Below are 9,819 nucleotides of genomic sequence, written 5' to 3' on the forward strand. Positions count from 1 at the left end.
AAGCCCCTTCTGCACCCTCCGGTGTCCCCCATAGCACCCTGTGGATGTTACCGTCATAAGTTCCCTGGGCTCTGTTCCTCTGTAGGTTAACGTCCTGAAGAAGGAATCATGTCTTTCATTCATCTGCAAATTCTCAGCGCTGACCCTATGACCCAGAAAATGGTACCGATACACGTTCACGTTTCCTGCCCTGCGTCTAACTGGTCCTGAGGTTTACTCTCTCCTGGTGCTTGGATCTGTCTCCTCCCTGCACCGCCCCCCCCCCCCCGGCAGGGGGGGGTCACAAGATCCCTGTTTAGCTCCAATTTCAATGTCGATTCCTCTCAGCTCCTGTACCTCATTGTCCCCAGCTCATTGGCACACTGAGCTGTCGTCCCCTTAGACACCTGTTCTAAATCTTTGGAAATTTATTCTAACCTGCTTGTTTGAAATACGACCCTTCCAGCTTAACTATAATTTCATTCAGTGCAAACTTATTACAAATAAAACTTCCCCTCCCACAGCAAAGCTCAGTCTAGTTCACTCAGGGTAGACTCAGTGTTGTCTAAGTAGCAAAATGCAGTTACGTGTAATATTTTATTTACAATACTCTGTGTGGACATTGGAAAGACAAATATTGGACAGTACTTGAAGTCATCTTACATGATGAAAATCTCCAAAAGGGCAGAAGGCTGGGCCCTTAGTTTTTACCCCAAGGGACCTTTGTTTCGAATGCTTTTTGTTCTGTGTAATCTGAGCCTACTTTGCAACCAGTTATTTTGAATAGGATTTGATATGTTTTAGTTAAATATAAAGCTGTTGGTCGGAAGTACACATTTTTTTATTACAACCATTAACATCTAAAGTATCAAAGCAAAAGAAAAAGCATTTTAAATATCAGAACTGAAAAGCACGTGACCAAGAATAAAAACCCTTAAACTAAGTATATCTAATTTTGTGGAAACTTGTCGCATGGTCTGCTTTTTTCTCCTTTCCTTACAGATGCATGAAAACATCATCACATGCATTTTTGGTGTTTATATTGAAAAACCAGTGTCCTGGGGCACCTGGGTGGCTCGGTCGGTTAAGCATCCGACTTCGACTCAGGTCATGATATCACAGTCCGTGGGTTTGAGCCCCGTGTCGGGCTCTGTGCTGACAGCTCAGAGCCTGAAGCCTGTTTCAGATTCTGTGTCTCCCTCTCTCTCTGCCCCTCCCCTGTTCATGCTCTGTCTCTCTCTGTCTCCAAAGTAAATAAACATTAAAAAAAAAAAAAGAAAAAAGAAAAACCAGTGTCCTCTGCTGATAGAGCCTTTCAGCTTTCTTCTGTCTCGCCCCTTCCTCATTCTCTTTATGTATGTATGTATCTACCTACCTACCTACCTACCTACCTACCTACTTAGCAGCCTCTGGCACCCAACATGGCACTTAAACCCACAATCCCAAGATCAAGAGTCACACACTTTCCCACTGAGCCAGCCAGGGGCCCCTTTTATCCTTTAGAAGAATAGACCTCTTGGCAGAATGAAAATTTAGAAAAACTATGAATTGGGGTGGACAGGGCTTTAGAACAACCCATGGATTTTGAAAGAAATAGTAGTCATTCTCTCTGGAGGCCATCAGTGTTCCCAGCATTCAACCCCAGATCAGTTCTCTATATTTCCTTGGGTCTTTACACAGAGCAACTTGCCTGTAAATTAATCCAGTGGACTTGGGCAAAGCCACGTGGTTGTTGAGTGAGCGTAAACAAAGTAGGTGAGCTCAGGCAGTGGAAGACTCCTGGGAAAACCACAGTACAAGTGTCCAAACTTGATCTCTCTCTGGGTCATTAGGCCAGATTTCTTTCTTTCTCTTTCTCTTTCTCTTTTTCTTGCTTTCTTTCTTTGTTTCTTTGTTCCTTCCTTCCTTCCTTCCTTCCTTCCTTCTTTCCCTCCTTCCCTTCTTCCCTTCTTCCCTTCCTCCCTTCCTTCTTGTTTATTTATTTTGAGGGTGAGAGTGCAAACCAGGGACAGGCAGAGAGCGAGGGAGAGAGACAGAATCCTAAGCAGGCTCCACACCATCAGTACAGAGCCTGACATGGGGCTTGAACTCATGAGCTGAGAGATCATGACCTGAGCCGAAATCAAGAATTGGGATGCTGAAACGACTGAGCCACCCAGGTGCCCCTAGGCCAGGCTTCTTTAGTAGAGAATTCAGCTAAGTCCTTTGTGCTGGGATCATTCAATTTTTTAAATAAATTTGATGTGGAATTTATTGAAATGGGACAGTACTCCTATTTTAACTCCATTTCACCCAATTTTATTATGGACATCCCCCTTTCATGGAACATGAGATGAGAAAGAGATTGGTTCACCACTTCAAACAGTATGCTCTTCCTCAATATGATAAAGAGCATCTATAAAAAACCCACTGTGAACATCATCCTCAATGTTGAAAGACCGAAAAAGCGTTCTCCCTAAGATCAGGGATGAGACAAGGATGCCTTCCTCAACACTATGCTATCCAACATTGTACTGAATGTTCTAGCCAGAGCAATTAGACAAGAAAAATCAATCTAAGGTGTCCAATTGGAAAGGAAAAAATAATACTGCCTCTACTCACAGGTGACATGATCACAAAGAATCAACAGGAGGTAATAAGTGAACTCAGAAAAGTTGAAGAGTACAAGATCAACACACAAAAATCAGTTCTGTTTCTGTACACTAGCATTGAACAGGATTCCATAAAGAAAACTAAGAAAGCAATCCCAGTTATAATAGCATTAAAGAATAAAATACCTGGGAATGAATTCAACCAAGGAGGTGAAAGATATGCACATTGAATTCTATAAAACAGTCCTGAAATTAGGATCCAAAGAGGATGTCCTGTGTTCCTAAATAGGAAGACAATATTGTTAAGATGTTAATACTACCCAAAGTGATCTACAGATCAATATAATCTCTATCAAAATTCCAACAGCTTTTTTTTTTTTACAGAAAAGAGAAAGCTATTCTTCAAATTCATATTAAACTTCAACGTGAATTGCTGAAGCAATCTTGAAAAAGAAGAACAAAGGTGGAGGACTCACACTTCCTGATTTCAAGACTCAGTAAAGGCTAAGGCAACCAATACATTACCAGTATGTGGTACTGGCATAGGGACAGACATACAGACCAATGGAACGGGATTGAGAATCCAGACTAAAAACCAAATAATCCAAGTAAGAAATGGGCAGAAGACATGAACAGACACTTCTCCAGAGACATCCAGATGGCTAACAGACACATGAAAAGATGCTCAACACCACTCATCATCAGGGAAATACAAATCAAAGCCACAATGAAACACCACCTTATACCTATCAGAATGGCTGACATTAACAACTCAGGCAACAACAGATGTTGGCGAGGATGTGGAGAAACAGGATCTCTTTTGCATTGTTGGTGGGAATGAAAGCTGGTGCAGCCACTCTGGAAAACAGTATGGAGGTTCCTCAAAAAGTTAGAAATAGAACTACCCTAGGATCCAGTAATCACACTACTGGGTATCTACCAAAAAAATACAAAACCCCTAAATCAAAGGGATATTTGCACCCCTATATTTGTTGCAGCATTATTATAGCCAAAGTATGGAAGCAGCCCAAGTGTTTGCCGATAGATGAATGGATAGAGGATATGTCATATGTATGTACAATGGAATATTACTCAGCCATCAAAAACAATGAAATCTTGCCATTTGCAAGGACCTGGATGGAGCTACAATGTATTACACTAAGTGAAAAATAGCATATGATTTTACTCATATGTGGAATTTAAGAAATAAAACAAATGAACAAAGGCAAAAAAGAGGGAGAGAGAGAGAGAAACCAAGAAACAGACTCTTAATATAGAGAACAAACTGATGGTTACCAGAGGGGACGTGGGTGATGGCGATCAAGAGTACACTTATGATGGGCACTGAGTATATATAGAATTGTTGAATCGCTAAGCTGTAGACCTGAAACTAATGTAACACTACATGTTAACTATGCTACAATTAAAATAAAAATGTTAATTGAAAAAGAACTGAGAGTCTAGGGGCACCTAGGTGGCTCAGTCGGTTGAGCGTCCGACTTCGGCTCAGGTCATGATCTCACGGTTTGCGCCTCCCCTGCTCTGCCCCTCCCCGCTTGTGCTTCACCCCCCACCCCGCCTCTCTCTCAAAAATAAACATTAAAAAAAAAAAAAAAAAGAACTGAGAGTCCAGGATCCAACCTCTAGGTTTATGGCCAAATGATTTTTTTAGGATGAATACTTACATATGTATATATTTAAATGTTTATTTAGTTTTGAGAGAGAGAATGCGAGTGGGGAGGAGCAGAGAGAGAGGGAGACACAAAATCCAAAGCAGGCCCCGGGCTCTGAGCTCTCAGCACATAGCCCAACGCAGGGCTCAAACTCATGAACCGTGAGCCGAAGTCTGACACTTAACCTACTGAGCCACCCAGGCACCCATTATTTTTTCAATTGTGAATTTAAAGCCCATAAAATTTACCATCTTAACCGTTACTGCTGTTCAGTAGAGTTAAGTATTCCCATATTGTTGTGGAACAGATCACCGGAACTCTTTTTATCTTGCAAAATTGAAATTCTACAACCATTAAACAACTCCTCTTTCCACCACAGAATGGTAACTGCCGTTCTATTTTCTGTTTCTATGAATTTGACTATCTTATTTATTTTTTTACGTTTATTTATTTATTTTGAGAGAGACAGAGAGAGCATAGGAGGGGCAGACAAATAAAGAGGCAGAGAGAGAGAATCCCAAGCAGGCTCCATGCTGTCAGCGCTGAGCCCAACCTGGGGCTCAAACTCACCAATCTCATGACCTGAGCCAAAATCAAGAGTCAGACGCTCAATCGACTGAGCCACCCAGGTGCCCCCTGAATTTGACTATTTTAAATACTTTATGTAAGTGGAATGATACCACATTTGTCTTTTTTGGTGACTAGCTTATTTCGCTTAACAAAGCATCCTCAAGGCTGATGTATGTCTAGCCTGTGACAGGATTCCCTTCCTAAGACTAGGTGATACTCCACTGTAAGTATCACGTTCTGTTTATTCATTTATCCTTCCAAGGACACTTGGGTTTCTTTCACCTCTTGGCTGTTGTGAATAGTGCAAACATCTCTTTGACACCCTGCGTTCACTCCTCCTGGATATATACCCAGGACTGGAATTGCTGGATCATATTTTTAATGCTTCTGTTTTTAAGTGTTTTGAGGAAACTCCAGGCTGTTCAGACCCATTTGCGGCATTTGTTCACCTGTTGAAACTGAAATCATCTCGGCTACACTAGCAGGAGTTGATCTGGAGGACAGTTGGGTCTGGGATAAAAGCCTTTGGTGGCTTCTCTCTGAGATCATTGTTTGGGAGATGGTGGAGTTATGTGCCTGGCAGCTAATGACAATCTGGAGAACCCCGATTTCAAACCACGTTTGGAGCCACGGTCATAGGGAACCCTAGTCAGAGATCTTGTTCCCAGAAGTGCAACTCAACCTTACCCCTTTTCATTGATACTTTAGTGAACCCCTCCTCCTCCCCCAACAAAAGTGTCCAGTAATGTCAGCTTGGGGAAGACCAGGTCCCTCCAGGAACATCCCGCCTGAGGAAGCCCCGTCCCTACTCTTATCTCAGCCTGACGCTCATCCCTTCCCAGGGCTTGCAAGTAGTTGTGGTCACTGTGTTTCTGTTCACCTGATGCCACGTGTCGGGTCTACTGGAAAGAAAGCTCCGAGGACGCACCTGCTACCTCCGCCAGGTTCTTTCTGAGGCACCTGTCACCCAGCAAACATCTGCAACTGTCACCCCAGAGGGCACTGCCCTGTCACCCCGCGGACACCCGCCGGTTAAATGAGGAGGAAAAGTCTGCCCGCCGGGCTTGAAGCATCACCCGCGGAGGAAAACAGCGACCACGAAGGGACTCGAACCCTCAATCTTCTGATCCGGAATCAGACGCCTTATCCATTAGGCCACGCGGCCAGCTGACAGGTCGCCCCCGCCACGTTCGACACAAAGAGTAAGTGGCGCGGTGGGGAGGGGTCCTTGCGGACGCGAGCTCTGAGGATGCTGCGGGGGCGGGGGGGGGGGGGAGCGTACGACCCCAGGGCGCACACCTGACCGCGGGGACCGCGGGGATGCGGGCGGCTTGATGGCGCAGAAGGGTGCGGCCGTCACCTGCCGGGACCCGCCGGGGGCGCGGCATGGGGGCCCCCAGGAAGGCCGGCCGCTGGGTTTCCGCGCGCTCCGGAGAAAGGAGTGGGCCTCGGGGACTGGCGCGTGTGGCTGGTCCTGGACGCGCGATGTCCCCGCTCCGTCTGCGGCCTCATCCACGGTCAGGGCTCGGGAGGAAGCTCGCGGTCACCGGGAGGGAAGGGGGGGAGGGTCTCCCGGGTCTCCGGTTTCTCCGCCGCGTCTCCCCTGCAGGTGGGCGCGGTGCCCCTGGTCGCCCAGGCCTTCAGTCTCCATCTTCGGCGCGCCCACTGTGGGGGCCGGACCTGGGGACGCGACCCGCGGCAGGTGCGCGGCGGGGCGGAGGTGGGGGGGGGGGGGGATGGCCCGAGGGGGCTCGGGCCCCTCGCTGTCACTAGCACGCGGCGCTGTAGAAACGCAGACACCACACCTCGTTCATTTCAGGAAGGGGGTGAGGGGACGGAAACGTGACCCCCTTCGGGCCTCAGTCTGGACACGGAACGGACCAGTAGGTGGACAGGAGGGACACACATGTCTTTCGTGTCAGTTTGGGGTCACCTGGGAGCCTTCCCAGGGAGAGGAGGAAACCGCGAAACCTGAGTGTCTCTATGCCGGGTTCGACGAGAAGGGGGCGAGGTGGGCTGGGACAGGCAGAAGGCAGGAGGTCAGAGCGGCAAGTTGGGGAAACTCAGCCAGGCCCGCTGGTTCGCCTCCTTCCTGAGTCCCTCTGTCTCCTCGGGTGAGGGCGCTCCTGTCAGCACAGAGAAGGCAAGGCGCCTCTCACTTGATGGGGTCTTTACCTGCTTGGAGGGTGGGGGTCAGAGTGACCTTCCTGCTTCTGCCATTTTCTCAAACTCCTTCAGCTGAAGATACCCAACATGCCAGGATGCCTCGTTTTGGGGTAAGGCCCTGAACCCCATGGTGTGAAAGAGTTATAGTTCCTGTTCACCAAGCATTGTCACTCGAAAGTATGTATTTCCGCAAGGGGTGGGGGCCCTCAGCCAGTTACTCTGGGAGCAGGGCCACAAGAAAATAATTTCCGCGACTCTGAAGACCTAACCACAGAACTCCAAACCAGTCCAGTGCTCTGCCAACTGAACTGCTTCAGTTACTAAGAACATCGTGTGGACGCTTTGCGCAAGTAAGGTGATCTTTGTGTCGATGGGCTTCCGAGTGGGCTAGTCATGATCAGGGAAAGCTGGCCGAGCCCTGGGGAAGGCCGCATAGACCGAGAAGAATGAATGCATCCTTTGTTTTCATACGCCGAAGTAGTAGTTGGGCCCATTTGCCACAAACCTCCCTGAAAAAAATCTTCACACGTTCTCTCTAAATCTACTGGACCCTAACTTCTGTCTCTCTTCCTTTCCCCTCCTTTGCCTCGTTAACAAATTTCCCATCCCCCATCCATAATTAGAAATCAACGTATTTGCAGGGCCTTGGTGTTTACACTCTACAGAGGGGGAAAAGGAGGAACGAAAAGAGAAAAAAAAAAAGGGAAAACATTCCTACATAATAGTATTTACATCTATAGTATCTTTCTGTCTGATCCCAATTTGATAAGTCACATGGCTGCACAAATTTCCGGCTTTTTTTTGGCCATGACGTACCCATTAGTCCTTAGGTAGGCAGGGGAATGCTGCTTTCCACCAAAACAGAAACCTGGTTTCAAGTCAGAGCTTTAGTCTGAAGGGGTGATGGTGGGGGGCAGGTTGGGGACAGACTATAGCCCTGCCAGTTCTGTTATGGCCCAAATGGCAGAGACGAAGCCATCTGACACAATATTCTATGACCAAGGACGTGCTAGAATTCATGATTCTAGTAAAAATGTTTGGGTCAAAGAGTGAGAATACAGACGGAAGGAATCTTACCATCCCTGGCAAACAAATTTACAAATTTGAAGGTGGACTGCAGATCCCAGCTGGAAATAAGTTTTGCATGACAATTAGGTAGCACTCTTTGGAAACAGGTGGTCGCCGTCCAGAGGAGATAACATTACATTTCAGAAGTCTAAACTCCTCAGGGGATTCATCTGGATTTTTATCTAGACATCATGACATACATCATCCCTTCCCCAATTTTGTATTTTTTATTTCCTTCTTCCTTCCATTATTCTTGTACTTGGTTAGACTAGACCGACCACAGTTTTCCTTAAATATGATGTTGGCTTTGGATGCATATGGATGATCTTGTTTCCATTAAGAAAACATTTGCTGTTTAGTTTCAGGATACAGTAGAAGCATAGAAGCAATCTTCTCCAACCTGCCTGGGATAGCTTTAGATTTCTGATTTTTTTTTTTTTTTTCCATTTTAGTCACCGTGCTGCACATCACATGCCAGGACTTACTGATCTTATAACTGGAAGTTTATATCTTTCTCTCCCTTCACCCATTTGGCTCCCATTCTGGCAACTACTGATCTGTTCTCTGCATGTATGAGGTTTTTCATTTGTTTTGTTTTGTTTTAGATTCTACATGTAAATGAGATCGTACGGTATTTGTGTCGCTGTGTCTGACTTACTCTACGTAGCATAATGCCCTCGAGGTCCATCCATGTTGTCACAATGGCAGGATTTTATTCTCTCTTTATGGCTGAGCAATACTGCATTCTGTGTGTGTGTGTGTGTGTGTGTGTGTGTGTATCACATTTTCTTTATCCATTCATCCATTGATGGACACATAGGTTTTTTTCCATATCTTGTATTATTGCAAATATTGCTGCAGTAAACTTAGGGGGCACAGATATCTTTTCTATTAGTGTTTGTGCTTTCTTGGACACATACCCAGAAGTGGAATTGCTGGATCACAGGGTAGTTCTATTTTTAATATTTTGAGGAACCTCCATACGGCTTTCCAGAGTAGCTGCACTAATGTGGGTTTTGAATTTTTCCAAATTCCTTTTGTTACCTATTGAGATCATGTCATTTTTTTTCTCCTTCAAGCTATTAATTCACCTTAGTAATTGTTTTCTTTTTCCCCTGATGATAAATCATTCTTGTGTTCCTGGAAAAATAATTTGTTTGGGTCAACATGGTGTTTGTGTTAACATGCCTGTATTTTATTCATAATTTTTGCAACAATACACATGAATGAGATTGGTCTTTGATTTCCTTTTCATTCAGCTTTGGAAAGTTTTGGAGCAAGGGTTACCCTAGCTACCGTAAATGAATTGAAAACCTTACATTTCTTTTTCTTGCATTTTTTTTTAGTACACTGCAAAAAAGCTTAAACGGTATTAGAAGTGTGTATAAAATTGTTCCAAAGCCTGCCCTCGTTTTAGGTGACCACACTGCTTTTCCTTCACCAGCTCCTCAAGGATTTCTGAAAACTGTTAGTATGTCCTGAATATGTCTGGGGTTCTGTGCAGGATTTGGAGCTGTCTGAGGCTCCTGCCAGAATGAGCTGGGGATATTTAGTATCAGCTCAGTTTCCCTGAAAACACGCAATTTCAAACTTATTTTCTTTCTGGGTTACAGAATTGTCCAATAAGAAATTGTTTCATGTTGGACTACCTCAGCTTTGAGAAAGTCCATCTCTAGCAGGAAAAGAAAGTCACAACTGAGGTCAGGATGCTGACATTCAAATTGGCCTCAGGACTTATCTTGCTAAGCAGTACTGGGCACCAGGAAGGGGTG

General features: G+C 45.4%; 1 non-coding gene across 1 annotated transcript; it reads right to left on the bottom strand.

Annotated features, from left to right (window-relative positions):
* Nucleotides 1-5,905: 5,905 nt before the first annotated feature.
* On the bottom strand, nucleotides 5,906-5,978 carry TRNAR-CCG (transfer RNA arginine (anticodon CCG)). Its single transcript has one exon. It is a non-coding gene; the product is annotated as a tRNA-Arg (tRNA).
* Nucleotides 5,979-9,819: the final 3,841 nt, after the last annotated feature.

The sequence above is a fragment of the Prionailurus viverrinus genome, chromosome B2, assembly GCF_022837055.1.
Source record: "Prionailurus viverrinus isolate Anna chromosome B2, UM_Priviv_1.0, whole genome shotgun sequence".
Classification (NCBI taxonomy): domain Eukaryota; kingdom Metazoa; phylum Chordata; class Mammalia; order Carnivora; family Felidae; genus Prionailurus; species Prionailurus viverrinus.